Source organism: Ambystoma mexicanum, chromosome 1p (assembly GCF_040938575.1).
Source record: "Ambystoma mexicanum isolate Mex_15411 chromosome 1p, UKY_AmexF1_1, whole genome shotgun sequence".
NCBI lineage: Eukaryota > Metazoa > Chordata > Amphibia > Caudata > Ambystomatidae > Ambystoma > Ambystoma mexicanum.
Window position 1 is genome coordinate 237,932,658 of NC_090921.1, and position 24,473 is coordinate 237,957,130.

The 24,473-nt window shown below is 51.4% G+C and overlaps 8 non-coding genes across 8 annotated transcripts; all 8 read left to right on the forward strand.

Annotated features, from left to right (window-relative positions):
* Positions 1-2,070: 2,070 nt before the first annotated feature.
* TRNAD-GUC (transfer RNA aspartic acid (anticodon GUC)) lies at positions 2,071-2,142 on the forward strand. Its single transcript has one exon. It is a non-coding gene; the product is annotated as a tRNA-Asp (tRNA).
* Positions 2,143-3,538: 1,396 nt separating this feature from the next.
* On the forward strand, positions 3,539-3,610 carry TRNAD-GUC (transfer RNA aspartic acid (anticodon GUC)). The gene has a single exon. It is a non-coding gene; the product is annotated as a tRNA-Asp (tRNA).
* A 4,335-nt stretch (positions 3,611-7,945) lies between these two features.
* Positions 7,946-8,017, forward strand: TRNAD-GUC (transfer RNA aspartic acid (anticodon GUC)). The gene has a single exon. It is a non-coding gene; the product is annotated as a tRNA-Asp (tRNA).
* Positions 8,018-9,413: 1,396 nt separating this feature from the next.
* TRNAD-GUC (transfer RNA aspartic acid (anticodon GUC)) lies at positions 9,414-9,485 on the forward strand. The gene has a single exon. It is a non-coding gene; the product is annotated as a tRNA-Asp (tRNA).
* A 5,757-nt stretch (positions 9,486-15,242) lies between these two features.
* Positions 15,243-15,314, forward strand: TRNAD-GUC (transfer RNA aspartic acid (anticodon GUC)). The gene has a single exon. It is a non-coding gene; the product is annotated as a tRNA-Asp (tRNA).
* A 2,865-nt stretch (positions 15,315-18,179) lies between these two features.
* Positions 18,180-18,251, forward strand: TRNAD-GUC (transfer RNA aspartic acid (anticodon GUC)). The gene has a single exon. It is a non-coding gene; the product is annotated as a tRNA-Asp (tRNA).
* Positions 18,252-22,574: 4,323 nt separating this feature from the next.
* Positions 22,575-22,646, forward strand: TRNAD-GUC (transfer RNA aspartic acid (anticodon GUC)). Its single transcript has one exon. It is a non-coding gene; the product is annotated as a tRNA-Asp (tRNA).
* A 1,397-nt stretch (positions 22,647-24,043) lies between these two features.
* Positions 24,044-24,115, forward strand: TRNAD-GUC (transfer RNA aspartic acid (anticodon GUC)). The gene has a single exon. It is a non-coding gene; the product is annotated as a tRNA-Asp (tRNA).
* Positions 24,116-24,473: the final 358 nt, after the last annotated feature.

Here is a 24,473-nt window from a genome sequence, read left to right on the forward strand (position 1 = left end):
GGGATTTGAACCCACGCCTCCGAAGAGACTGGAGCCTTAATCCAGCGCCTTAGACCGCTCGGCCACGCTACCTCCCTGCTAGTCGCCGAAAGCGGAACTTGACCCGTTGCCCGGCCCGCTTTAGTGCTTTGCCTTTTCTCCTTGGAAAGTCTGGAGACAGGCAGTGGAAGGGCAGGCAAACTGTCAGGTGCGCAGAGGAGGGGAGACCATGAGGCAAGGTGGGAGATGGGGGCAAGAAGTGAGAAAAAAACTAATCGCAAGCTAGGGCAGGATTCGGAAAGTGAAGCCGAAAAGGGGCTTAGCATGCAGCCCAGGGGTTTCTTTGACTGTCCTAAGCCCACAGGGACTTTGCCGTCCTCAGCTCATGAGACTTGAGATGGGTAGCTTGATTTGCTGAGGAAATGCGGGATGACAGATTCAACTCTGGAGTCAAACATAGCCCGGAACTATCGCCTTAAACTGAGTTTTAAGCCTGGTGCCGATAAAAAGAAAGAAATTAGCCTTAGATCGGGCAAGCCGTTTGACGGGGGAAAATGAGACCCCCTAGGCCAGCTAGGTGGTCGCTGGATGCTGTGCAGACATCAGCAGCTGTTCATTTCATGCCCTCACGTCTCCTCGTTAGTATAGTGGTCAGTATCCCCGCCTGTCACCCGGGAGACCGGCCGACGGGGAGGTTAAACCTTTTCTGGATTTTTTTTAGTTCTTGACAAATATTCTTGAAGATTAGGCTGAGTCAAGTAGGGAATGGGTGCCAAGAACTGACTCTTTAAGAAAAAAGCACCGGCAACGCTAGTCATCGTACAATATTTGTGCACAATTGCTTACATTAGGCGGCCGGTCCACTTTATTGAGTCCCCCTCAGCACCATTTAGTGCTCCTGTTGTCTGCGAAGTCCAAATTGTAACCCTGAATCAGTTCCTCTTCTGACCCTTTGTATCATGTTACATGACGAGTAATGATCACCTGTTAGCTTTATCCCTAATTATAACTCTCACTCTTTCCCTGCATCTAACCCTAGCTCTAATCCCATCATTAACCTCGGTCCGGGCACACGCGTGAACCCTTACTCTCATCTCAGCCTCTCCTGGTGATACATCACACCTGGGATCGTTTGCTCCCTGTGGGCTGTGGGAAATTTGCTACCAGCACGCCCTGGAAGTGGGGCTCATTCCGCTGCAACGGGAGGTCTTCCCAGGACGCGTCACAGCTCAACGCAAGAGCTCCTGGGTTTCGAAGGCTCTTGCAGCAAGCCTTCACAAAGCAGCAGGGAGCGCCGTTCCAGATGGGAAACTTGAGACTGGATGTCCAGAAAAGCAAGACGTCAGAAGCGAAACCTTTTTCCTGCAGGGTGTGGCATACCATCCGCTTGCTCATTGCGACAGAGGTGGCACTAATGAAGGAAGAGGTCAACGTTACGTTCTTCTTTAAAATGCAAGGCCAGGAAAAGTGGCAGCGGTGGGATTTGAACCCACGCCTCCGAAGAGACTGGAGCCTTAATCCAGCGCCTTAGACCGCTCGGCCACGCTACCTCCCTGCTAGTCGCCGAAAGCGGAACTTGACCCGTTGCCCGGCCCGCTTTAGTGCTTTGCCTTTTCTCCTTGGAAAGTCTGGAGACAGGCAGTGGAAGGGCAGGCAAACTGTCAGGTGCGCAGAGGAGGGGAGACCATGAGGCAAGGTGGGAGATGGGGGCAAGAAGTGAGAAAAAAACTAATCGCAAGCTAGGGCAGGATTCGGAAAGTGAAGCCGAAAAGGGGCTTAGCATGCAGCCCAGGGGTTTCTTTGACTGTCCTAAGCCCACAGGGACTTTGCCGTCCTCAGCTCATGAGACTTGAGATGGGTAGCTTGATTTGCTGAGGAAATGCGGGATGACAGATTCAACTCTGGAGTCAAACATAGCCCGGAACTATCGCCTTAAACTGAGTTTTAAGCCTGGTGCCGATAAAAAGAAAGAAATTAGCCTTAGATCGGGCAAGCCGTTTGACGGGGGAAAATGAGACCCCCCTAGGCCAGCTAGGTGGTCGCTGGATGCTGTGCAGACATCAGCAGCTGTTCATTTCATGCCCTCACGTCTCCTCGTTAGTATAGTGGTCAGTATCCCCGCCTGTCACGCGGGAGACCGGGGTTCAATTCCCCGACGGGGAGGTTAAACCTTTTCTGGATTTTTTTTAGTTCTTGACAAATATTCTTGAAGATTAGGCTGAGTCAAGTAGGGAATGGGTGCCAAGAACTGACTCTTTAAGAAAAAAGCACCGGCAACGCTAGTCATCGTACAATATTTGTGCACAATTGCTTACATTAGGCGGCCGGTCCACTTTATTGAGTCCCCCTCAGCACCATTTAGTGCTCCTGTTGTCTGCGAAGTCCAAATTGTAACCCTGAATCAGTTCCTCTTCTGACCCTTTGTATCATGTTACATGACGAGTAATGATCACCTGTTAGCTTTATCCCTAATTATAACTCTCACTCTTTCCCTGCATCTAACCCTAGCTCTAATCCCATCATTAACCTCGGTCCGGGCACACGCGTGAACCCCTACTCTCATCTCAGCCTCTCCTGGTGATACATCACACCTGGGATCGTTTGCTCCCTGTGGGCTGTGGGAAATTTGCTACCAGCACGCCCTGGAAGTGGGGCTCATTCCGCTGCAACGGGAGGTCTTCCCAGGACGCGTCACAGCTCAACGCAAGAGCTCCTGGGTTTCGAAGGCTCTTGCAGCAAGCCTTCACAAAGCAGCAGGGAGCGCCGTTCCAGATGGGAAACTTGAGACTGGATGTCCAGAAAAGCAAGACATCAGAAGCGAAACCTTTTTCCTGCAGGGTGTGGCATACCATCCGCTTGCTCATTGCGACAGAGGTGGCACTAATGAAGGAAGAGGTCAACGTTACGTTCTTCTTTAAAATGCAAGGCCAGGAAAAGTGGCAGCGGTGGGATTTGAACCCACGCCTCCGAAGAGACTGGAGCCTTAATCCAGCGCCTTAGACCGCTCGGCCACGCTACCTCCCTGCTAGTCGCCGAAAGCGGAACTTGACCCGTTGCCCGGCCCGCTTTAGTGCTTTGCCTTTTCTCCTTGGAAAGTCTGGAGACAGGCAGTGGAAGGGCAGGCAAACTGTCAGGTGCGCAGAGGAGGGGAGACCATGAGGCAAGGTGGGAGATGGGGGCAAGAAGTGAGAAAAAAACGAATCGCAAGCTAGGGCAGGATTCGGAAAGTGAAGCCGAAAAGGGGCTTAGCATGCAGCCCAGGGGTTTCTTTGACTGTCCTAAGCCCACAGGGACTTTGCCGTCCTCAGCTCATGAGACTTGAGATGGGTAGCTTGATTTGCTGAGGAAATGCGGGATGACAGATTCAACTCTGGAGTCAAACATAGCCCGGAACTATCGCCTTAAACTGAGTTTTAAGCCTGGTGCCGATAAAAAGAAAGAAATTAGCCTTAGATCGGGCAAGCCGTTTGACGGGGGAAAATGAGACCCCCTAGGCCAGCTAGGTGGTCGCTGGATGCTGTGCAGACATCAGCAGCTGTTCATTTCATGCCCTCACGTCTCCTCGTTAGTATAGTGGTCAGTATCCCCGCCTGTCACGCGGGAGACCGGGGTTCAATTCCCCGACGGGGAGGTTAAACCTTTTCTGGATTTTTTTTAGTTCTTGACAAATATTCTTGAAGATTAGGCTGAGTCAAGTAGGGAATGGGTGCCAAGAACTGACTCTTTAAGAAAAAAGCACCGGCAACGCTAGTCATCGTACAATATTTGTGCACAATTGCTTACATTAGGCGGCCGGTCCACTTTATTGAGTCCCCCTCAGCACCATTTAGTGCTCCTGTTGTCTGCGAAGTCCAAATTGTAACCCTGAATCAGTTCCTCTTCTGACCCTTTGTATCATGTTACATGACGAGTAATGATCACCTGTTAGCTTTATCCCTAATTATAACTCTCACTCTTTCCCTGCATCTAACCCTAGCTCTAATCCCATCATTAACCTCGGTCCGGGCACACGCGTGAACCCCTACTCTCATCTCAGCCTCTCCTGGTGATACATCACACCTGGGATCGTTTGCTCCCTGTGGGCTGTGGGAAATTTGCTACCAGCACGCCCTGGAAGTGGGGCTCATTCCGCTGCAACGGGAGGTCTTCCCAGGACGCGTCACAGCTCAACGCAAGAGCTCCTGGGTTTCGAAGGCTCTTGCAGCAAGCCTTCACAAAGCAGCAGGGAGCGCCGTTCCAGATGGGAAACTTGAGACTGGATGTCCAGAAAAGCAAGACGTCAGAAGCGAAACCTTTTTCCTGCAGGGTGTGGCATACCATCCGCTTGCTCATTGCGACAGAGGTGGCACTAATGAAGGAAGAGGTCAACGTTACGTTCTTCTTTAAAATGCAAGGCCAGGAAAAGTGGCAGCGGTGGGATTTGAACCCACGCCTCCGAAGAGACTGGAGCCTTAATCCAGCGCCTTAGACCGCTCGGCCACGCTACCTCCCTGCTAGTCACCGAAAGCGGAACTTGACCCGTTGCCCGGCCCGCTTTAGTGCTTTGCCTTTTCTCCTTGGAAAGTCTGGAGACAGGCAGTGGAAGGGCAGGCAAACTGTCAGGTGCGCAGAGGAGGGGAGACCATGAGGCAAGGTGGGAGATGGGGGCAAGAAGTGAGAAAAAAACGAATCGCAAGCTAGGGCAGGATTCGGAAAGTGAAGCCGAAAAGGGGCTTAGCATGCAGCCCAGGGGTTTCTTTGACTGTCCTAAGCCCACAGGGACTTTGCCGTCCTCAGCTCATGAGACTTGAGATGGGTAGCTTGATTTGCTGAGGAAATGCGGGATGACAGATTCAACTCTGGAGTCAAACATAGCCCGGAACTATCGCCTTAAACTGAGTTTTAAGCCTGGTGCCGATAAAAAGAAAGAAATTAGCCTTAGATCGGGCAAGCCGTTTGACGGGGGAAAATGAGACCCCCTAGGCCAGCTAGGTGGTCGCTGGATGCTGTGCAGACATCAGCAGCTGTTCATTTCATGCCCTCACGTCTCCTCGTTAGTATAGTGGTCAGTATCCCCGCCTGTCACCCGGGAGACCGGGGTTCAATTCCCCGACGGGGAGGTTAAACCTTTTCTGGATTTTTTTTAGTTCTTGACAAATATTCTTGAAGATTAGGCTGAGTCAAGTAGGGAATGGGTGCCAAGAACTGACTCTTTAAGAAAAAAGCACCGGCAACGCTAGTCATCGTACAATATTTGTGCACAATTGCTTACATTAGGCGGCCGGTCCACTTTATTGAGTCCCCCTCAGCACCATTTAGTGCTCCTGTTGTCTGCGAAGTCCAAATTGTAACCCTGAATCAGTTCCTCTTCTGACCCTTTGTATCATGTTACATGACGAGTAATGATCACCTGTTAGCTTTATCCCTAATTATAACTCTCACTCTTTCCCTGCATCTAACCCTAGCTCTAATCCCATCATTAACCTCGGTCCGGGCACACGCGTGAACCCTTACTCTCATCTCAGCCTCTCCTGGTGATACATCACACCTGGGATCGTTTGCTCCCTGTGGGCTGTGGGAAATTTGCTACCAGCACGCCCTGGAAGTGGGGCTCATTCCGCTGCAACGGGAGGTCTTCCCAGGACGCGTCACAGCTCAACGCAAGAGCTCCTGGGTTTCGAAGGCTCTTGCAGCAAGCCTTCACAAAGCAGCAGGGAGCGCCGTTCCAGATGGGAAACTTGAGACTGGATGTCCAGAAAAGCAAGACGTCAGAAGCGAAACCTTTTTCCTGCAGGGTGTGGCATACCATCCGCTTGCTCATTGCGACAGAGGTGGCACTAATGAAGGAAGAGGTCAACGTTACGTTCTTCTTTAAAATGCAAGGCCAGGAAAAGTGGCAGCGGTGGGATTTGAACCCACGCCTCCGAAGAGACTGGAGCCTTAATCCAGCGCCTTAGACCGCTCGGCCACGCTACCTCCCTGCTAGTCGCCGAAAGCGGAACTTGACCCGTTGCCCGGCCCGCTTTAGTGCTTTTGCCTTTTCTCCTTGGAAAGTCTGGAGACAGGCAGTGGAAGGGCAGGCAAACTGTCAGGTGCGCAGAGGAGGGGAGACCATGAGGCAAGGTGGGAGATGGGGGCAAGAAGTGAGAAAAAAACTAATCGCAAGCTAGGGCAGGATTCGGAAAGTGAAGCCGAAAAGGGGCTTAGCATGCAGCCCAGGGGTTTCTTTGACTGTCCTAAGCCCACAGGGACTTTGCCGTCCTCAGCTCATGAGACTTGAGATGGGTAGCTTGATTTGCTGAGGAAATGCGGGATGACAGATTCAACTCTGGAGTCAAACATAGCCCGGAACTATCGCCTTAAACTGAGTTTTAAGCCTGGTGCCGATAAAAAGAAAGAAATTAGCCTTAGATCGGGCAAGCCGTTTGACGGGGGAAAATGAGACCCCCTAGGCCAGCTAGGTGGTCGCTGGATGCTGTGCAGACATCAGCAGCTGTTCATTTCATGCCCTCACGTCTCCTCGTTAGTATAGTGGTCAGTATCCCCCGCCTGTCACGCGGGAGACCGGGGTTCAATTCCCCGACGGGGAGGTTAAACCTTTTCTGGATTTTTTTTAGTTCTTGACAAATATTCTTGAAGATTAGGCTGAGTCAAGTAGGGAATGGGTGCCAAGAACTGACTCTTTAAGAAAAAAGCACCGGCAACGCTAGTCATCGTACAATATTTGTGCACAATTGCTTACATTAGGCGGCCGGTCCACTTTATTGAGTCCCCCTCAGCACCATTTAGTGCTCCTGTTGTCTGCGAAGTCCAAATTGTAACCCTGAATCAGTTCCTCTTCTGACCCTTTGTATCATGTTACATGACGAGTAATGATCACCTGTTAGCTTTATCCCTAATTATAACTCTCACTCTTTCCCTGCATCTAACCCTAGCTCTAATCCCATCATTAACCTCGGTCCGGGCACACGCGTGAACCCTTACTCTCATCTCAGCCTCTCCTGGTGATACATCACACCTGGGATCGTTTGCTCCCTGTGGGCTGTGGGAAATTTGCTACCAGCACGCCCTGGAAGTGGGGCTCATTCCGCTGCAACGGGAGGTCTTCCCAGGACGCGTCACAGCTCAACGCAAGAGCTCCTGGGTTTCGAAGGCTCTTGCAGCAAGCCTTCACAAAGCAGCAGGGAGCGCCGTTCCAGATGGGAAACTTGAGACTGGATGTCCAGAAAAGCAAGACGTCAGAAGCGAAACCTTTTTCCTGCAGGGTGTGGCATACCATCCGCTTGCTCATTGCGACAGAGGTGGCACTAATGAAGGAAGAGGTCAACGTTACGTTCTTCTTTAAAATGCAAGGCCAGGAAAAGTGGCAGCGGTGGGATTTGAACCCACGCCTCCGAAGAGACTGGAGCCTTAATCCAGCGCCTTAGACCGCTCGGCCACGCTACCTCCCTGCTAGTCGCCGAAAGCGGAACTTGACCCGTTGCCCGGCCCGCTTTAGTGCTTTGCCTTTTCTCCTTGGAAAGTCTGGAGACAGGCAGTGGAAGGGCAGGCAAACTGTCAGGTGCGCAGAGGAGGGGAGACCATGAGGCAAGGTGGGAGATGGGGGCAAGAAGTGAGAAAAAAACTAATCGCAAGCTAGGGCAGGATTCGGAAAGTGAAGCCGAAAAGGGGCTTAGCATGCAGCCCAGGGGTTTCTTTGACTGTCCTAAGCCCACAGGGACTTTGCCGTCCTCAGCTCATGAGACTTGAGATGGGTAGCTTGATTTGCTGAGGAAATGCGGGATGACAGATTCAACTCTGGAGTCAAACATAGCCCGGAACTATCGCCTTAAACTGAGTTTTAAGCCTGGTGCCGATAAAAAGAAAGAAATTAGCCTTAGATCGGGCAAGCCGTTTGACGGGGGAAAATGAGACCCCCCTAGGCCAGCTAGGTGGTCGCTGGATGCTGTGCAGACATCAGCAGCTGTTCATTTCATGCCCTCACGTCTCCTCGTTAGTATAGTGGTCAGTATCCCCGCCTGTCACGCGGGAGACCGGGGTTCAATTCCCCGACGGGGAGGTTAAACCTTTTCTGGATTTTTTTTAGTTCTTGACAAATATTCTTGAAGATTAGGCTGAGTCAAGTAGGGAATGGGTGCCAAGAACTGACTCTTTAAGAAAAAAGCACCGGCAACGCTAGTCATCGTACAATATTTGTGCACAATTGCTTACATTAGGCGGCCGGTCCACTTTATTGAGTCCCCCTCAGCACCATTTAGTGCTCCTGTTGTCTGCGAAGTCCAAATTGTAACCCTGAATCAGTTCCTCTTCTGACCCTTTGTATCATGTTACATGACGAGTAATGATCACCTGTTAGCTTTATCCCTAATTATAACTCTCACTCTTTCCCTGCATCTAACCCTAGCTCTAATCCCATCATTAACCTCGGTCCGGGCACACGCGTGAACCCCTACTCTCATCTCAGCCTCTCCTGGTGATACATCACACCTGGGATCGTTTGCTCCCTGTGGGCTGTGGGAAATTTGCTACCAGCACGCCCTGGAAGTGGGGCTCATTCCGCTGCAACGGGAGGTCTTCCCAGGACGCGTCACAGCTCAACGCAAGAGCTCCTGGGTTTCGAAGGCTCTTGCAGCAAGCCTTCACAAAGCAGCAGGGAGCGCCGTTCCAGATGGGAAACTTGAGACTGGATGTCCAGAAAAGCAAGACGTCAGAAGCGAAACCTTTTTCCTGCAGGGTGTGGCATACCATCCGCTTGCTCATTGCGACAGAGGTGGCACTAATGAAGGAAGAGGTCAACGTTACGTTCTTCTTTAAAATGCAAGGCCAGGAAAAGTGGCAGCGGTGGGATTTGAACCCACGCCTCCGAAGAGACTGGAGCCTTAATCCAGCGCCTTAGACCGCTCGGCCACGCTACCTCCCTGCTAGTCGCCGAAAGCGGAACTTGACCCGTTGCCCGGCCCGCTTTAGTGCTTTGCCTTTTCTCCTTGGAAAGTCTGGAGACAGGCAGTGGAAGGGCAGGCAAACTGTCAGGTGCGCAGAGGAGGGGAGACCATGAGGCAAGGTGGGAGATGGGGGCAAGAAGTAAGAAAAAAACTAATCGCAAGCTAGGGCAGGATTCGGAAAGTGAAGCCGAAAAGGGGCTTAGCATGCAGCCCAGGGGTTTCTTTGACTGTCCTAAGCCCACAGGGACTTTGCCGTCCTCAGCTCATGAGACTTGAGATGGGTAGCTTGATTTGCTGAGGAAATGCGGGATGACAGATTCAACTCTGGAGTCAAACATAGCCCGGAACTATCGCCTTAAACTGAGTTTTAAGCCTGGTGCCGATAAAAAGAAAGAAATTAGCCTTAGATCGGGCAAGCCGTTTGACGGGGGAAAATGAGACCCCCTAGGCCAGCTAGGTGGTCGCTGGATGCTGTGCAGACATCAGCAGCTGTTCATTTCATGCCCTCACGTCTCCTCGTTAGTATAGTGGTCAGTATCCCCGCCTGTCACGCGGGAGACCGGGGTTCAATTCCCCGACGGGGAGGTTAAACCTTTTCTGGATTTTTTTTAGTTCTTGACAAATATTCTTGAAGATTAGGCTGAGTCAAGTAGGGAATGGGTGCCAAGAACTGACTCTTTAAGAAAAAAGCACCGGCAACGCTAGTCATCGTACAATATTTGTGCACAATTGCTTACATTAGGCGGCCGGTCCACTTTATTGAGTCCCCCTCAGCACCATTTAGTGCTCCTGTTGTCTGCGAAGTCCAAATTGTAACCCTGAATCAGTTCCTCTTCTGACCCTTTGTATCATGTTACATGACGAGTAATGATCACCTGTTAGCTTTATCCCTAATTATAACTCTCACTCTTTCCCTGCATCTAACCCTAGCTCTAATCCCATCATTAACCTCGGTCCGGGCACACGCGTGAACCCCTACTCTCATCTCAGCCTCTCCTGGTGATACATCACACCTGGGATCGTTTGCTCCCTGTGGGCTGTGGGAAATTTGCTACCAGCACGCCCTGGAAGTGGGGCTCATTCCGCTGCAACGGGAGGTCTTCCCAGGACGCGTCACAGCTCAACGCAAGAGCTCCTGGGTTTCGAAGGCTCTTGCAGCAAGCCTTCACAAAGCAGCAGGGAGCGCCGTTCCAGATGGGAAACTTGAGACTGGATGTCCAGAAAAGCAAGACGTCAGAAGCGAAACCTTTTTCCTGCAGGGTGTGGCATACCATCCGCTTGCTCATTGCGACAGAGGTGGCACTAATGAAGGAAGAGGTCAACGTTACGTTCTTCTTTAAAATGCAAGGCCAGGAAAAGTGGCAGCGGTGGGATTTGAACCCACGCCTCCGAAGAGACTGGAGCCTTAATCCAGCGCCTTAGACCGCTCGGCCACGCTACCTCCCTGCTAGTCGCCGAAAGCGGAACTTGACCCGTTGCCCGGCCCGCTTTAGTGCTTTGCCTTTTCTCCTTGGAAAGTCTGGAGACAGGCAGTGGAAGGGCAGGCAAACTGTCAGGTGCGCAGAGGAGGGGAGACCATGAGGCAAGGTGGGAGATGGGGGCAAGAAGTGAGAAAAAAACTAATCGCAAGCTAGGGCAGGATTCGGAAAGTGAAGCCGAAAAGGGGCTTAGCATGCAGCCCAGGGGTTTCTTTGACTGTCCTAAGCCCACAGGGACTTTGCCGTCCTCAGCTCATGAGACTTGAGATGGGTAGCTTGATTTGCTGAGGAAATGCGGGATGACAGATTCAACTCTGGAGTCAAACATAGCCCGGAACTATCGCCTTAAACTGAGTTTTAAGCCTGGTGCCGATAAAAAGAAAGAAATTAGCCTTAGATCGGGCAAGCCGTTTGACGGGGGAAAATGAGACCCCCTAGGCCAGCTAGGTGGTCGCTGGATGCTGTGCAGACATCAGCAGCTGTTCATTTCATGCCCTCACGTCTCCTCGTTAGTATAGTGGTCAGTATCCCCGCCTGTCACCCGGGAGACCGGGGTTCAATTCCCCGACGGGGAGGTTAAACCTTTTCTGGATTTTTTTTAGTTCTTGACAAATATTCTTGAAGATTAGGCTGAGTCAAGTAGGGAATGGGTGCCAAGAACTGACTCTTTAAGAAAAAAGCACCGGCAACGCTAGTCATCGTACAATATTTGTGCACAATTGCTTACATTAGGCGGCCGGTCCACTTTATTGAGTCCCCCTCAGCACCATTTAGTGCTCCTGTTGTCTGCGAAGTCCAAATTGTAACCCTGAATCAGTTCCTCTTCTGACCCTTTGTATCATGTTACATGACGAGTAATGATCACCTGTTAGCTTTATCCCTAATTATAACTCTCACTCTTTCCCTGCATCTAACCCTAGCTCTAATCCCATCATTAACCTCGGTCCGGGCACACGCGTGAACCCTTACTCTCATCTCAGCCTCTCCTGGTGATACATCACACCTGGGATCGTTTGCTCCCTGTGGGCTGTGGGAAATTTGCTACCAGCACGCCCTGGAAGTGGGGCTCATTCCGCTGCAACGGGAGGTCTTCCCAGGACGCGTCACAGCTCAACGCAAGAGCTCCTGGGTTTCGAAGGCTCTTGCAGCAAGCCTTCACAAAGCAGCAGGGAGCGCCGTTCCAGATGGGAAACTTGAGACTGGATGTCCAGAAAAGCAAGACGTCAGAAGCGAAACCTTTTTCCTGCAGGGTGTGGCATACCATCCGCTTGCTCATTGCGACAGAGGTGGCACTAATGAAGGAAGAGGTCAACGTTACGTTCTTCTTTAAAATGCAAGGCCAGGAAAAGTGGCAGCGGTGGGATTTGAACCCACGCCTCCGAAGAGACTGGAGCCTTAATCCAGCGCCTTAGACCGCTCGGCCACGCTACCTCCCTGCTAGTCGCCGAAAGCGGAACTTGACCCGTTGCCCGGCCCGCTTTAGTGCTTTGCCTTTTCTCCTTGGAAAGTCTGGAGACAGGCAGTGGAAGGGCAGGCAAACTGTCAGGTGCGCAGAGGAGGGGAGACCATGAGGCAAGGTGGGAGATGGGGGCAAGAAGTGAGAAAAAAACTAATCGCAAGCTAGGGCAGGATTCGGAAAGTGAAGCCGAAAAGGGGCTTAGCATGCAGCCCAGGGGTTTCTTTGACTGTCCTAAGCCCACAGGGACTTTGCCGTCCTCAGCTCATGAGACTTGAGATGGGTAGCTTGATTTGCTGAGGAAATGCGGGATGACAGATTCAACTCTGGAGTCAAACATAGCCCGGAACTATCGCCTTAAACTGAGTTTTAAGCCTGGTGCCGATAAAAAGAAAGAAATTAGCCTTAGATCGGGCAAGCCGTTTGACGGGGGAAAATGAGACCCCCCTAGGCCAGCTAGGTGGTCGCTGGATGCTGTGCAGACATCAGCAGCTGTTCATTTCATCCCCTCACGTCTCCTCGTTAGTATACGGGAGACCGGGGTTCAATTCCCCGACGGGGAGGTTAAACCTTTTCTGGATTTTTTTTAGTTCTTGACAAATATTCTTGAAGATTAGGCTGAGTCAAGTAGGGAATGGGTGCCAAGAACTGACTCTTTAAGAAAAAAGCACCGGCAACGCTAGTCATCGTACAATATTTGTGCACAATTGCTTACATTAGGCGGCCGGTCCACTTTATTGAGTCCCCCTCAGCACCATTTAGTGCTCCTGTTGTCTGCGAAGTCCAAATTGTAACCCTGAATCAGTTCCTCTTCTGACCCTTTGTATCATGTTACATGACGAGTAATGATCACCTGTTAGCTTTATCCCTAATTATAACTCTCACTCTTTCCCTGCATCTAACCCTAGCTCTAATCCCATCATTAACCTCGGTCCGGGCACACGCGTGAACCCCTACTCTCATCTCAGCCTCTCCTGGTGATACATCACACCTGGGATCGTTTGCTCCCTGTGGGCTGTGGGAAATTTGCTACCAGCACGCCCTGGAAGTGGGGCTCATTCCGCTGCAACGGGAGGTCTTCCCAGGACGCGTCACAGCTCAACGCAAGAGCTCCTGGGTTTCGAAGGCTCTTGCAGCAAGCCTTCACAAAGCAGCAGGGAGCGCCGTTCCAGATGGGAAACTTGAGACTGGATGTCCAGAAAAGCAAGACGTCAGAAGCGAAACCTTTTTCCTGCAGGGTGTGGCATACCATCCGCTTGCTCATTGCGACAGAGGTGGCACTAATGAAGGAAGAGGTCAACGTTACGTTCTTCTTTAAAATGCAAGGCCAGGAAAAGTGGCAGCGGTGGGATTTGAACCCACGCCTCCGAAGAGACTGGAGCCTTAATCCAGCGCCTTAGACCGCTCGGCCACGCTACCTCCCTGCTAGTCGCCGAAAGCGGAACTTGACCCGTTGCCCGGCCCGCTTTAGTGCTTTGCCTTTTCTCCTTGGAAAGTCTGGAGACAGGCAGTGGAAGGGCAGGCAAACTGTCAGGTGCGCAGAGGAGGGGAGACCATGAGGCAAGGTGGGAGATGGGGGCAAGAAGTGAGAAAAAAACTAATCGCAAGCTAGGGCAGGATTCGGAAAGTGAAGCCGAAAAGGGGCTTAGCATGCAGCCCAGGGGTTTCTTTGACTGTCCTAAGCCCACAGGGACTTTGCCGTCCTCAGCTCATGAGACTTGAGATGGGTAGCTTGATTTGCTGAGGAAATGCGGGATGACAGATTCAACTCTGGAGTCAAACATAGCCCGGAACTATCGCCTTAAACTGAGTTTTAAGCCTGGTGCCGATAAAAAGAAAGAAATTAGCCTTAGATCGGGCAAGCCGTTTGACGGGGGAAAATGAGACCCCCCTAGGCCAGCTAGGTGGTCGCTGGATGCTGTGCAGACATCAGCAGCTGTTCATTTCATGCCCTCACGTCTCCTCGTTAGTATAGTGGTCAGTATCCCGGGGTTCAATTCCCCGACGGGGAGGTTAAACCTTTTCTGGATTTTTTTTAGTTCTTGACAAATATTCTTGAAGATTAGGCTGAGTCAAGTAGGGAATGGGTGCCAAGAACTGACTCTTTAAGAAAAAAGCACCGGCAACGCTAGTCATCGTACAATATTTGTGCACAATTGCTTACATTAGGCGGCCGGTCCACTTTATTGAGTCCCCCTCAGCACCATTTAGTGCTCCTGTTGTCTGCGAAGTCCAAATTGTAACCCTGAATCAGTTCCTCTTCTGACCCTTTGTATCATGTTACATGACGAGTAATGATCACCTGTTAGCTTTATCCCTAATTATAACTCTCACTCTTTCCCTGCATCTAACCCTAGCTCTAATCCCATCATTAACCTCGGTCCGGGCACACGCGTGAACCCCTACTCTCATCTCAGCCTCTCCTGGTGATACATCACACCTGGGATCGTTTGCTCCCTGTGGGCTGTGGGAAATTTGCTACCAGCACGCCCTGGAAGTGGGGCTCATTCCGCTGCAACGGGAGGTCTTCCCAGGACGCGTCACAGCTCAACGCAAGAGCTCCTGGGTTTCGAAGGCTCTTGCAGCAAGCCTTCACAAAGCAGCAGGGAGCGCCGTTCCAGATGGGAAACTTGAGACTGGATGTCCAGAAAAGCAAGACGTCAGAAGCGAAACCTTTTTCCTGCAGGGTGTGGCATACCATCCGCTTGCTCATTGCGACAGAGGTGGCACTAATGAAGGAAGAGGTCAACGTTACGTTCTTCTTTAAAATGCAAGGCCAGGAAAAGTGGCAGCGGTGGGATTTGAACCCACGCCTCCGAAGAGACTGGAGCCTTAATCCAGCGCCTTAGACCGCTCGGCCACGCTACCTCCCTGCTAGTCGCCGAAAGCGGAACTTGACCCGTTGCCCGGCCCGCTTTAGTGCTTTGCCTTTTCTCCTTGGAAAGTCTGGAGACAGGCAGTGGAAGGGCAGGCAAACTGTCAGGTGCGCAGAGGAGGGGAGACCATGAGGCAAGGTGGGAGATGGGGGCAAGAAGTAAGAAAAAAACTAATCGCAAGCTAGGGCAGGATTCGGAAAGTGAAGCCGAAAAGGGGCTTAGCATGCAGCCCAGGGGTTTCTTTGACTGTCCTAAGCCCACAGGGACTTTGCCGTCCTCAGCTCATGAGACTTGAGATGGGTAGCTTGATTTGCTGAGGAAATGCGGGATGACAGATTCAACTCTGGAGTCAAACATAGCCCGGAACTATCGCCTTAAACTGAGTTTTAAGCCTGGTGCCGATAAAAAGAAAGAAATTAGCCTTAGATCGGGCAAGCCGTTTGACGGGGGAAAATGAGACCCCCTAGGTCAGCTAGGTGGTCGCTGGATGCTGTGCAGACATCAGCAGCTGTTCATTTCATGCCCTCACGTCTCCTCGTTAGTATAGTGGTCAGTATCCCCGCCTGTCACGCGGGAGACCGGGGTTCAATTCCCCGACGGGGAGGTTAAACCTTTTCTGGATTTTTTTTAGTTCTTGACAAATATTCTTGAAGATTAGGCTGAGTCAAGTAGGGAATGGGTGCCAAGAACTGACTCTTTAAGAAAAAAGCACCGGCAACGCTAGTCATCGTACAATATTTGTGCACAATTGCTTACATTAGGCGGCCGGTCCACTTTATTGAGTCCCCCTCAGCACCATTTAGTGCTCCTGTTGTCTGCGAAGTCCAAATTGTAACCCTGAATCAGTTCCTCTTCTGACCCTTTGTATCATGTTACATGACGAGTAATGATCACCTGTTAGCTTTATCCCTAATTATAACTCTCACTCTTTCCCTGCATCTAACCCTAGCTCTAATCCCATCATTAACCTCGGTCCGGGCACACGCGTGAACCCCTACTCTCATCTCAGCCTCTCCTGGTGATACATCACACCTGGGATCGTTTGCTCCCTGTGGGCTGTGGGAAATTTGCTACCAGCACGCCCTGGAAGTGGGGCTCATTCCGCTGCAACGGGAGGTCTTCCCAGGACGCGTCACAGCTCAACGCAAGAGCTCCTGGGTTTCGAAGGCTCTTGCAGCAAGCCTTCACAAAGCAGCAGGGAGCGCCGTTCCAGATGGGAAACTTGAGACTGGATGTCCAGAAAAGCAAGACGTCAGAAGCGAAACCTTTTTCCTGCAGGGTGTGGCATACCATCCGCTTGCTCATTGCGACAGAGGTGGCACTAATGAAGGAAGAGGTCAACGTTACGTTCTTCTTTAAAATGCAAGGCCAGGAAAAGTGGCAGCGGTGGGATTTGAACCCACGCCTCCGAAGAGACTGGAGCCTTAATCCAGCGCCTTAGACCGCTCGGCCACGCTACCTCCCTGCTAGTCGCCGAAAGCGGAACTTGACCCGTTGCCCGGCCCGCTTTAGTGCTTTGCCTTTTCTCCTTGGAAAGTCTGGAGACAGGCAGTGGAAGGGCAGGCAAACTGTCAGGTGCGCAGAGGAGGGGAGACCATGAGGCAAGGTGGGAGATGGGGGCAAGAAGTGAGAAAAAAACTAATCGCAAGCTAGGGCAGGATTCGGAAAGTGAAGCCGAAAAGGGGCTTAGCATGCAGCCCAGGGGTTTCTTTGACTGTCCTAAGCCCACAGGGACTTTGCCGTCCTCAGCTCATGAGACTTGAGATGGGTAGCTTGATTTGCTGAGGAAATGCGGGATGACAGATTCAACTCTGGAGTCAAACATAGCCCGGAACTATCGCCTTAAACTGAGTTTTAAGCCTGGTGCCGATAAAAAGAAAGAAATTAGCCTTAGATCGGGCAAGCCGTTTGACGGGGGAAAATGAGACCCCCTAGGCCAGCTAGGTGGTCGCTGGATGCTGTGCAGACATCAGCAGCTGTTCATTTCATGCCCTCACGTCTCCTCGTTAGTATAGTGGTCAGTATCCCCGCCTGTCACCCGGGAGACCGGGGTTCAATTCCCCGACGGGGAGGTTAAACCTTTTCTGGATTTTTTTTAGTTCTTGACAAATATTCTTGAAGATTAGGCTGAGTCAAGTAGGGAATGGGTGCCAAGAACTGACTCTTTAAGAAAAAAGCACCGGCAACGCTAGTCATCGTACAATATTTGTGCACAATTGCTTACATTAGGCGGCCGGTCCACTTTATTGAGTCCCCCTCAGCACCATTTAGTGCTCCTGTTGTCTGCGAAGTCCAAATTGTAACCCTGAATCAGTTCCTCTTCTGACCCTTTGTATCATGTTACATGACGAGTAATGATCACCTGTTAGCTTTATCCCTAATTATAACTCTCACTCTTTCCCTGCATCTAACCCTAGCTCTAATCCCATCATTAACCTCGGTCCGGGCACACGCGTGAACCCTTACTCTCATCTCAGCCTCTCCTGGTGATACATCACACCTGGGATCGTTTGCTCCCTGTGGGCTGTGGGAAATTTGCTACCAGCACGCCCTGGAAGTGGGGCTCATTCCGCTGCAACGGGAGGTCTTCCCAGGACGCGTCACAGCTCAACGCAAGAGCTCCTGGGTTTCGAAGGCTCTTGCAGCAAGCCTTCACAAAGCAGCAGGGAGCGCCGTTCCAGATGGGAAACTTGAGACTGGATGTCCAGAAAAGCAAGACGTCAGAAGCGAAACCTTTTTCCTGCAGGGTGTGGCATACCATCCGCTTGCTCATTGCGACAGAGGTGGCACTAATGAAGGAAGAGGTCAACGTTACGTTCTTCTTTAAAATGCAAGGCCAGGAAAAGTGGCAGCGGTGGGATTTGAACCCACGCCTCCGAAGAGACTGGAGCCTTAATCCAGCGCCTTAGACCGCTCGGCCACGCTACCTCCCTGCTAGTCGCCGAAAGCGGAACTTGACCCGTTGCCCGGCCCGCTTTAGTGCTTTGCCTTTTCTCCTTGGAAAGTCTGGAGACAGGCAGTGGAAGGGCAGGCAAACTGTCAGGTGCGCAGAGGAGGGGAGACCATGAGGCAAGGTGGGAGATGGGGGCAAGAAGTGAGAAAAAAACTAATCGCAAGCTAGGGCAGGATTCGGAAAGTGAAGCCGAAAAGGGGCTTAGCATGCAGCCCAGGGGTTTCTTTGACTGTCCTAAGCCCACAGGGACTTTGCCGTCCTCAGCTCATGAGACTTGAGATGGGTAGCTTGATTTGCTGAGGAAATGCGGGATGACAGATTCAACTCTGGAGTCAAACATAGCCCGGAACTATCGCCTTAAACTGAGTTTTAAGCCTGGTGCCGATAAAAAGAAAGAAATTAGCCTTAGATCGGGCAAGCCGTTTGACGGGGGAAAATGAGACCCCCCTAGGCCAGCTAGGTGGTCGCTGGATGCTGTGCAGACATCAGCAGCTGTTCATTTCATCCCCTCACGTCTCCTCGTTAGTATAGTGGTCAGTATCCCCGCCTGTCACGCGGGAGACCGGGGTTCAATTCCCCGACGGGGAGGTTAAACCTTTTCTGGATTTTTTTTAGTTCTTGACAAATATTCTTGAAGATTAGGCTGAGTCAAGTAGGGAATGGGTGCCAAGAACTGACTCTTTAAGAAAAAAGCACCGGCAACGCTAGTCATCGTACAATATTTGTGCACAATTGCTTACATTAGGCGGCCGGTCCACTTTATTGAGTCCCCCTCAGCACCATTTAGTGCTCCTGTTGTCTGCGAAGTCCAAATTGTAACCCTGAATCAGTTCCTCTTCTGACCCTTTGTATCATGTTACATGACGAGTAATGATCACCTGTTAGCTTTATCCCTAATTATAACTCTCACTCTTTCCCTGCATCTAACCCTAGCTCTAATCCCATCATTAACCTCGGTCCGGGCACACGCGTGAACCCCTACTCTCATCTCAGCCTCTCCTGGTGATACATCACACCTGGGATCGTTTGCTCCCTGTGGGCTGTGGGAAATTTGCTACCAGCACGCCCTGGAAGTGGGGCTCATTCCGCTGCAACGGGAGGTCTTCCCAGGACGCGTCACAGCTCAACGCAAGAGCTCCTGGGTTTCGAAGGCTCTTGCAGCAAGCCTTCACAAAGCAGCAGGGAGCGCCGTTCCAGATGGGAAACTTGAGACTGGATGTCCAGAAAAGCAAGACGTCAGAAGCGAAACCTTTTTCCTGCAGGGTGTGGCATACCATCCGCTTGCTCATTGCGACAGAGGTGGCACTAATGAAGGAAGAGGTCAACGTTACGTTCTTCTTTAAAATGCAAGGCCAGGAAAAGTGGCAGCGGTGGGATTTGAACCCACGCCTCCGAAGAGACTGGAGCCTTAATCCAGCGCCTTAGACCGCTCGGCCACGCTACCTCCCTGCTAGTCGCCGAAAGCGGAACTTGACCCGTTGCCCGGCCCGCTTTAGTGCTTTGCCTTTTCTCCTTGGAAAGTCTGGAGACAGGCAGTGGAAGGGCAGGCAAACTGTCAGGTGCGCAGAGGAGGGGAGACCATGAGGCAAGGTGGGAGATGGGGGCAAGAAGTAAGAAAAAAACTAATCGCAAGCTAGGGCAGGATTCGGAAAGTGAAGCCGAAAAGGGGCTTAGCATGCAGCCCAGGGGTTTCTTTGACTGTCCTAAGCCCACAGGGACTTTGCCGTCCTCAGCTCATGAGACTTGAGATGGGTAGCTTGATTTGCTGAGGAAATGCGGGATGACAGATTCAACTCTGGAGTCAAACATAGCCCGGAACTATCGCCTTAAACTGAGTTTTAAGCCTGGTGCCGATAAAAAGAAAGAAATTAGCCTTAGATCGGGCAAGCCGTTTGACGGGGGAAAATGAGACCCCCTAGGCCAGCTAGGTGGTCGCTGGATGCTGTGCAGACATCAGCAGCTGTTCATTTCATGCCCTCACGTCTCCTCGTTAGTATAGTGGGCAGTATCCCCGCCTGTCACGCGGGAGACCGGGGTTCAATTCCCCGACGGGGAGGTTAAACCTTTTCTGGATTTTTTTTAGTTCTTGACAAATATTCTTGAAGATTAGGCTGAGTCAAGTAGGGAATGGGTGCCAAGAACTGACTCTTTAAGAAAAAAGCACCGGCAACGCTAGTCATCGTACAATATTTGTGCACAATTGCTTACATTAGGCGGCCGGTCCACTTTATTGAGTCCCCCTCAGCACCATTTAGTGCTCCTGTTGTCTGCGAAGTCCAAATTGTAACCCTGAATCAGTTCCTCTTCTGACCCTTTGTATCATGTTACATGACGAGTAATGATCACCTGTTAGCTTTATCCCTAATTATAACTCTCACTCTTTCCCTGCATCTAACCCTAGCTCTAATCCCATCATTAACCTCGGTCCGGGCACACGCGTGAACCCTTACTCTCATCTCAGCCTCTCCTGGTGATACATCACACCTGGGATCGTTTGCTCCCTGTGGGCTGTGGGAAATTTGCTACCAGCACGCCCTGGAAGTGGGGCTCATTCCGCTGCAACGGGAGGTCTTCCCAGGACGCGTCACAGCTCAACGCAAGAGCTCCTGGGTTTCGAAGGCTCTTGCAGCAAGCCTTCACAAAGCAGCAGGGAGCGCCGTTCCAGATGGGAAACTTGAGACTGGATGTCCAGAAAAGCAAGACGTCAGAAGCGAAACCTTTTTCCTGCAGGGTGTGGCATACCATCCGCTTGCTCATTGCGACAGAGGTGGCACTAATGAAGGAAGAGGTCAACGTTACGTTCTTCTTTAAAATGCAAGGCCAGGAAAAGTGGCAGCGGTGGGATTTGAACCCACGCCTCCGAAGAGACTGGAGCCTTAATCCAGCGCCTTAGACCGCTCGGCCACGCTACCTCCCTGCTAGTCGCCGAAAGCGGAACTTGACCCGTTGCCCGGCCCGCTTTAGTGCTTTGCCTTTTCTCCTTGGAAAGTCTGGAGACAGGCAGTGGAAGGGCAGGCAAACTGTCAGGTGCGCAGAGGAGGGGAGACCATGAGGCAAGGTGGGAGATGGGGGCAAGAAGTGAGAAAAAAACGAATCGCAAGCTAGGGCAGGATTCGGAAAGTGAAGCCGAAAAGGGGCTTAGCATGCAGCCCAGGGGTTTCTTTGACTGTCCTAAGCCCACAGGGACTTTGCCGTCCTCAGCTCATGAGACTTGAGATGGGTAGCTTGATTTGCTGAGGAAATGCGGGATGACAGATTCAACTCTGGAGTCAAACATAGCCCGGAACTATCGCCTTAAACTGAGTTTTAAGCCTGGTGCCGATAAAAAGAAAGAAATTAGCCTTAGATCGGGCAAGCCGTTTGACGGGGGAAAATGAGACCCCCTAGGCCAGCTAGGTGGTCGCTGGATGCTGTGCAGACATCAGCAGCTGTTCATTTCATGCCCTCACGTCTCCTCGTTAGTATAGTGGTCAGTATCCCCGCGGGAGACCGGGGTTCAATTCCCCGACGGGGAGGTTAAACCTTTTCTGGATTTTTTTTAGTTCTTGACAAATATTCTTGAAGATTAGGCTGAGTCAAGTAGGGAATGGGTGCCAAGAACTGACTCTTTAAGAAAAAAGCACCGGCAACGCTAGTCATCGTACAATATTTGTGCACAATTGCTTACATTAGGCGGCCGGTCCACTTTATTGAGTCCCCCTCAGCACCATTTAGTGCTCCTGTTGTCTGCGAAGTCCAAATTGTAACCCTGAATCAGTTCCTCTTCTGACCCTTTGTATCATGTTACATGACGAGTAATGATCACCTGTTAGCTTTATCCCTAATTATAACTCTCACTCTTTCCCTGCATCTAACCCTAGCTCTAATCCCATCATTAACCTCGGTCCGGGCACACGCGTGAACCCCTACTCTCATCTCAGCCTCTCCTGGTGATACATCACACCTGGGATCGTTTGCTCCCTGTGGGCTGTGGGAAATTTGCTACCAGCACGCCCTGGAAGTGGGGCTCATTCCGCTGCAACGGGAGGTCTTCCCAGGACGCGTCACAGCTCAACGCAAGAGCTCCTGGGTTTCGAAGGCTCTTGCAGCAAGCCTTCACAAAGCAGCAGGGAGCGCCGTTCCAGATGGGAAACTTGAGACTGGATGTCCAGAAAAGCAAGACGTCAGAAGCGAAACCTTTTTCCTGCAGGGTGTGGCATACCATCCGCTTGCTCATTGCGACAGAGGTGGCACTAATGAAGGAAGAGGTCAACGTTACGTTCTTCTTTAAAATGCAAGGCCAGGAAAAGTGGCAGCGGTGGGATTTGAACCCACGCCTCCGAAGAGACTGGAGCCTTAATCCAGCGCCTTAGACCGCTCGGCCACGCTACCTCCCTGCTAGTCGCCGAAAGCGGAACTTGACCCGTTGCCCGGCCCGCTTTAGTGCTTTGCCTTTTCTCCTTGGAAAGTCTGGAGACAGGCAGTGGAAGGGCAGGCAAACTGTCAGGTGCGCAGAGGAGGGGAGACCATGAGGCAAGGTGGGAGATGGGGGCAAGAAGTGAGAAAAAAACGAATCGCAAGCTAGGGCAGGATTCGGAAAGTGAAGCCGAAAAGGGGCTTAGCATGCAGCCCAGGGGTTTCTTTGACTGTCCTAAGCCCACAGGGACTTTGCCGTCCTCAGCTCATGAGACTTGAGATGGGTAGCTTGATTTGCTGAGGAAATGCGGGATGACAGATTCAACTCTGGAGTCAAACATAGCCCGGAACTATCGCCTTAAACTGAGTTTTAAGCCTGGTGCCGATAAAAAGAAAGAAATTAGCCTTAGATCGGGCAAGCCGTTTGACGGGGGAAAATGAGACCCCCTAGGCCAGCTAGGTGGTCGCTGGATGCTGTGCAGACATCAGCAGCTGTTCATTTCATGCCCTCACGTCTCCTCGTTAGTATAGTGGTCAGTATCCCCGCCTGTCACGCGGGAGACCGGGGTTCAATTCCCCGACGGGGAGGTTAAACCTTTTCTGGATTTTTTTTAGTTCTTGACAAATATTCTTGAAGATTAGGCTGAGTCAAGTAGGGAATGGGTGCCAAGAACTGACTCTTTAAGAAAAAAGCACCGGCAACGCTAGTCATCGTACAATATTTGTGCACAATTGCTTACATTAGGCAGCCGGTCCACTTTATTGAGTCCCCCTCAGCACCATTTAGTGCTCCTGTTGTCTGCGAAGTCCAAATTGTAACCCTGAATCAGTTCCTCTTCTGACCCTTTGTATCATGTTACATGACGAGTAATGATCACCTGTTAGCTTTATCCCTAATTATAACTCTCACTCTTTCCCTGCATCTAACCCTAGCTCTAATCCCATCATTAACCTCGGTCCGGGCACACGCGTGAACCCTTACTCTCATCTCAGCCTCTCCTGGTGATACATCACACCTGGGATCGTTTGCTCCCTGTGGGCTGTGGGAAATTTGCTACCAGCACGCCCTGGAAGTGGGGCTCATTCCGCTGCAACGGGAGGTCTTCCCAGGACGCGTCACAGCTCAACGCAAGAGCTCCTGGGTTTCGAAGGCTCTTGCAGCAAGCCTTCACAAAGCAGCAGGGAGCGCCGTTCCAGATGGGAAACTTGAGACTGGATGTCCAGAAAAGCAAGACGTCAGAAGCGAAACCTTTTTCCTGCAGGGTGTGGCATACCATCCGCTTGCTCATTGCGACAGAGGTGGCACTAATGAAGGAAGAGGTCAACGTTACGTTCTTCTTTAAAATGCAAGGCCAGGAAAAGTGGCAGCGGTGGGATTTGAACCCACGCCTCCGAAGAGACTGGAGCCTTAATCCAGCGCCTTAGACCGCTCGGCCACGCTACCTCCCTGCTAGTCGCCGAAAGCGGAACTTGACCCGTTGCCCGGCCCGCTTTAGTGCTTTGCCTTTTCTCCTTGGAAAGTCTGGAGACAGGCAGTGGAAGGGCAGGCAAACTGTCAGGTGCGCAGAGGAGGGGAGACCATGAGGCAAGGTGGGAGATGGGGGCAAGAAGTGAGAAAAAAACTAATCGCAAGCTAGGGCAGGATTCGGAAAGTGAAGCCGAAAAGGGGCTTAGCATGCAGCCCAGGGGTTTCTTTGACTGTCCTAAGCCCACAGGGACTTTGCCGTCCTCAGCTCATGAGACTTGAGATGGGTAGCTTGATTTGCTGAGGAAATGCGGGATGACAGATTCAACTCTGGAGTCAAACATAGCCCGGAACTATCGCCTTAAACTGAGTTTTAAGCCTGGTGCCGATAAAAAGAAAGAAATTAGCCTTAGATCGGGCAAGCCGTTTGACGGGGGAAAATGAGACCCCCCTAGGCCAGCTAGGTGGTCGCTGGATGCTGTGCAGACATCAGCAGCTGTTCATTTCATGCCCTCACGTCTCCTCGTTAGTATAGTGGTCAGTATCCCCGCCTGTCACGCGGGAGACCGGGGTTCAATTCCCCGACGGGGAGGTTAAACCTTTTCTGGATTTTTTTTAGTTCTTGACAAATATTCTTGAAGATTAGGCTGAGTCAAGTAGGGAATGGGTGCCAAGAACTGACTCTTTAAGAAAAAAGCACCGGCAACGCTAGTCATCGTACAATATTTGTGCACAATTGCTTACATTAGGCGGCCGGTCCACTTTATTGAGTCCCCCTCAGCACCATTTAGTGCTCCTGTTGTCTGCGAAGTCCAAATTGTAACCCTGAATCAGTTCCTCTTCTGACCCTTTGTATCATGTTACATGACGAGTAATGATCACCTGTTAGCTTTATCCCTAATTATAACTCTCACTCTTTCCCTGCATCTAACCCTAGCTCTAATCCCATC